We start from the raw sequence: 5,829 nt of genomic DNA on the forward strand, positions 1-5,829 counted from the left end.
CTTTCTCCTCCTCCTCCTCCTCCTCCTCCTCCTCCTCCTCCTCCTAACTTTTCTTCTCATTTTCCTCCTCTTCCCCCTCCCTCTCCATTTACTTCTACTACTTCTTACTCCTTCTATGTCTAGGGGTAGGGGGAGGAGGATACGATGTGACATTTTGTTTATCATGTCGTTGTTTCAGTTATACCTGTTGTTCATATTTGTGTCCTGTTATTTTCGAGGTAGTTTTATTGCTGTACCAGCGATAATTTCTAGCTCCGGATAATATTGTAAAATCTAGTTCGAGATTTATCACAAAGCATACCCGGTGAAGTGCACGGCCAGTAATACACTTAATCTGAACGAGAGGTCTTTGCATACCCAAGTCGGTTTTTCGAGCCAGTTTCAACCAAATTAACATGAGACAGACCTTCCTGTTTTCCGCAAATTCTACATTACGCGAATAATATCCTGATTTAAACGCAAATATAGCTCTACGTGAATTTTTCGCTTACTTACCTTAATTGTTTTCATGACGGATCAACTTCGTTTAGTAATGATGACCAACGGCTTTGCTTTGGAGATGTATGATGAATGCGAGGTATTTAAATGAGAAAGTCTCAATCAGACAACTTGATCAGTGTTGGTGTACCCAGGGCTCCATAACATGAAAATATCTTGCATACAATTGTTTTCCAATGATTTTGTTTCTTTAAGGCGAAGAATTAAATTATGCTTAAATACATACAGGGAGTTTGTTTTGAAAAGCTTTGTCCCTTTTGTTAAATGTATATTTAACATATTAAAACGTCTATTAAAGAACATAAACAAACTCCAGGCGTTTGACATTCCCCATGGCAGTACCCAAAGACGTGTATTAAGTCACCACTGTGTTATCCAAAGGGTAACAACTATAATGACTATGTTCTGTGTGTGTCCTACGCTATAGGATTAGCAGTAACAGGAACGGTGTGGCGATTTCTTTTGTGTTCATTGTAACTCGTGACCCGAGGACAGGATACACACATTGACTGTTTGTACCAAAACATATCTCTCTTGTCGCTTTATGGAATAAAATAGTCAGAACAACGCCACAGAGGTCAGACACGTGGGCGCTTATCTATATACTTTGAACATATGAGCGCCTACTATATAAAAGGATATACATGTAAAATCCACGTTTCTCCATTGGTAGAAGGTAGTTTGGGAGCAATGTATATATCATATATTCCCAAATTTGCCTACAAAATGTAGTTCATTTTCATTTTCCTTTCGCCGAAACGACTGAGGTCTGATTTCCGACTTGAACAGATTTGGGATCCTTCCCGGCCAACAAGGGTGGCTGGCCCTTGGTTTACATCTTTAATTGTTGTAATGTACCAACAGTTTTAAATACTTCCACGCATGCGCGTAGAGTACGAGAAAGTCTGTTTACGACCGCGCAACAGAAATGAGCTAATAACAGAAATGAGGTAAACGTTTCTAGATGACTATAGTACTCAATAATAACGGGTGATTGGTTTCCACGTGTTTTAAAAATGTGTCAATTGTGCAAAAAACGATTGCATAAAAATATACTTGTCTTCCAGGCACGTAGCTGCCATGTAAGCAAATAAGCGGTTGTTTTCATATAAAAACCTCTCAAATGTACTTCATTAATTAACTTAATTGATTTTTATACTATATCGTTACAGGTATTTGTGACAGTTTTTGTAATTCTTGCTGATGCTGCTCAACGATTAACTTTGTTTCTGAATGTACTCTTAAGTACTTTTTTTCTCGATAATATTACTGAAGCTATTTAAAAACAAAATAAGAAAAAAAAAAACTAAGTATCAACACTCAACTGGGGTTATAAAAAGCCATAAGATAACATCACAGAGCTTTAAGATATCATTTTTCCGGGACAGGAGTTCACGTCATTTACAGTCCAGCTTCTCGCCAGTTTTCCTTCTAATATGAATTGTGAAAACACGTAAACTAAAATATAATCGAAGGGGCAGTTTGAGTAGAGTACGATTACCAAGATCAGATGAATATTGATCTTTTTAGATTTTGATGATTGTATTGTTAACATTCAATAATTTTGACTTGAAATAAAATTAGATGCAATTTTGTCTTCATACGTACATGAACAGCTAGAGCAAGGATACAGTATAATAGGCACACAATAGCATTGACATACTCGTATCGGTGTGGGCGTCTATTGAATACGAACGTCGCGTTTATTACAAAAATCACGCGACAAAAACAATGCGTGGCAGTATCAAGTTGACTTATCGTCAATTACAAAACAGAAAACGCCCCGTAAACTATTTTATAGTGACAATACAATACGCCTCATTTCATTTTTCTTACACCCTATTTTGCAAAAGATAGAGCATTTTTTTTGGAGGTAGGCAGGTATTATTGATGTAAAAATAATAGAATTGATCAAATCATGTGTGATGTAAACAAAACACGCGGTTCAGAACGAGGCTCTTTTGAGTGGGTATACTTTTAGAGGTTCAGAACGAGGCTCTTTTTAGTGTGCATACTTTTAGAGGTTTAGAACGAGGCTCTTTTGAGTGGGTATACTTTTAGAGGTTCAGAACGAGGCTCTTTTGAGTGGGTATACTTTTAGAGGTTCAGAACGAAGCTCTTTTGAGTGGGTAAGATTTTTAAAGGTTCAGAACGAGGCTCTTTTGAGTGCTGATCCTCAAAAATAAATCCAGTTGTTTGGTATTTCTCTGCCTTTATCAAACAGGAGTGAGTGCTTGATTATTTTGATATCTTGCACTTTCCTACCCTACCGGTTATAAATGCAAAATATAAAGTATAATTCCTATTCAAAAGCCTCCGATGACAGTTCCCAATCTTCTGATCAAATCCATGTACATCATATGACAGAATCACTTCTTATCGAAATTCCCATCATACCTTTTGTACAATCGTTTGTCTCGAAAATGTAAAAAAAAAAAGGAAATAAATATGGATGTAAACAACAACAAGTCCCAAACCTTATACACTGTGGAATAGTATACCGCGGTATATACGTGTTATCGACAGATCTTATCTTTAACCTGACATATATGTTTTAAACTAAAGTACAAATGTGGTTTCAGATTTAATAATTTGAAAGGAACGCTCGGTGTATAATCCTACAGTTTTAAGTTCCATATCTTCCAGTACTGAGCTAGACCGTGATGTGAGTATAATATTACGTATATGTAATGATGTGCTGTGTAGACTATAATACACACGCAAATGTTAGGACCACGCGCAGCTAATATTTTGATACATACGTAAAGTGTATGAGGTGACAACATACTACTGTTTGGCTAACTAAATATTTTCTAAATCTTCTAACAAAAATAATATTTAGCTCCATCACCTCAAGGAAGAAATCGTTTGTCGTTTATGTTTGAACAATTTTATTGATATTTCAGGGCCGGTTTTCATTATCTATCTTATGTACTGCAGGTACAGCAGCTGAATTCCTTGTTTCGGTGATAAATTAATAATATAAAAAAATCATGCTTGAACATCAGAACAATTTCATGAAGAGGACACAGCTTCATCTTAAACCAGCTGGCTTGCTGTTAAATAGGAAATCAATCTAAGTAAACAACAGTGAATATTTATTAGCTTATTTCGTGTTGATAACACAATTTTAAACTTCAGAAATAAATATGGGAAGGGGGAGAAAATGGGGAGGAAGGGGAGGAAATGGGGAGGAAGGGGAGGAAAAGGGGAGGGGTGGGCGGATATGTGTACTAAATCTCATAAAACTCCAGATGAAGGTCACAACAACAGTACCTATACATAATAATGGGGGAAACGGCTTGTCCCACACATTCCTCAAATTATTTTTTAACCAAATCATAAAAATATCACGGAATATTTCTTAACACTAAAGCTCGCATTGCTTGTTTGCATATCCACATGCAATCTGAAATGTCACCGCTATCGCTGACGATTTAGTAGATATGCACGCCACATTATCAACTTGATGCCCACAATGATGTCTGCGGGCGTTTTTATACTCTGGTTAAGTATGATATACTATGACAATTGCCGGGATGCAACTCGTTACCTTAATCTTTCGCTTTGACCCCTGTGTAACATGTTAAGGATCCCTGTACCGTTAAAAAATCTGTATCTATGTATTATAAACTGTTCTGCGGCATGACTATAGCTTTTATAAATCATTTCTGACGAGAAACCTATATAATGTGTGACTTTCCATTGACCAGTTAGGAGTTAATTAAAAAACGATTTTAAACGAAGGGAAAATGAAAATTTCAGTAATAATTTAGAATAATGAAACAGAACATTTTTGTTGTTAGAAAAGTATTTTGTGAGAGTTAAAAACAGATTTTTTATATATATGAAGCTGAACAAAATTTGTCGTTTTTAATGAAAAAACAAAAGAAAAAAGAAAAACATGCATTATTTGTATTACGTTATAATATAAGCTATGATATTATAAGAACATCGTTAACAAGCTTTTCAATAACTAATACAAAGTACGTGTTGCAGACCTTATTGTAAAAAGAAATATAGATGAAATAAACAATCAAGAATGACAACAGTGCTAGGAGAATAAAAATGAAAAGGGATCAATCTGTTAATTTCAAGCTTAGGCCTCTGAACAAGAGACGATTTCTGACGAAACAGAGACATATATTGTAGTATATATATACATCTCTGGACCATCTTAGCAATCTGAACACTGCATAGTTTAGTTATCCGGTCCAGTCTCCCTACATTTGTGCCTCACGAAAGTGAAGGGGTGCGGAATCCTACATTCTTTGGTGTTTTGACTACAGCGGGGCAAGTATCCTTAAGATAATATTCGGGCGGGACTGCCGTCTGTAACCAAATCCGCCCCAGCTGTTACGGGAACAGCTCCAGTTTGTTATATTGTTGTGGCGTTCTATTGTCACGGACATTAAGAAACGTTTAACTCTTTATAAAGCGACAATAAGTCATTATTAGATGTAGTTAAAGATAAAACATCGATCTGGAGATAGGTGAAGAGATATACTGAATACAGGCCGACGGCCATGTTGGCTGTGACGTCCACGCAAGACAACTCGACACGGGAACTCGGGTTACGGAGTAACATGGGAATATCGAGCGATAGGTAGCCGTGTGACTATGCACTTTCAGACAATGCATGTGATGTATTCTCTGATTGTTTCAGGTACATGTACACTCTCAATGAAGGATGACGCCGGCCAAGGATCAGACGCGGGCCGAGGATCACAGTGACCAGTGTACGTTATGCCAGGTCGAGTTTGTCGAACACGAGTTCTGCTCCATGAGACATGCATGATAACTTGAGACGAAGCTTCAAAGATATGTCATAATCAATAACCTGTGTCATCGTATGATGACGTCATTACATTAGAACCCTGTTATACAAAAACGTTATTTACTTGACAAAGTTTCATTCACCCGTTCATTTTCGCATATTAAATCAATGAAAAAGTTTAACAGCATGCATCCTTATATATATATTTCTATTGTGATTTTTTGATTGAATGATTGATTGTTTGCTATTGATTGATTGATTGATTGATTGATTGTGAGAATCTCAAATACTTTAGTAATCAAACGTGGCGATGGTTACATTTTTAGCTGCCTGTAATATTTGACAGATTATGGAAATGTTTGTCATTTGACATTTTTAATACTTTCTGACATACAAAATTTTATTGCAAAAGGTCGTGTTTTCATAGCAATGATTGTACACGGCATACAGTATCAAATTTAGAAAAGTTTGTTTTAAGTGTTGCAAAGATGTTAATTGCTTGGTTTTTCATTGTAGGGACAGACAGCAAAATGCTAGGGGGGGGGGGGGGGGGG

The sequence above is a fragment of the Mizuhopecten yessoensis genome, unplaced genomic scaffold (assembly GCF_002113885.1).
Source record: "Mizuhopecten yessoensis strain PY_sf001 unplaced genomic scaffold, ASM211388v2 scaffold8213, whole genome shotgun sequence".
Taxonomy (NCBI): domain Eukaryota; kingdom Metazoa; phylum Mollusca; class Bivalvia; order Pectinida; family Pectinidae; genus Mizuhopecten; species Mizuhopecten yessoensis.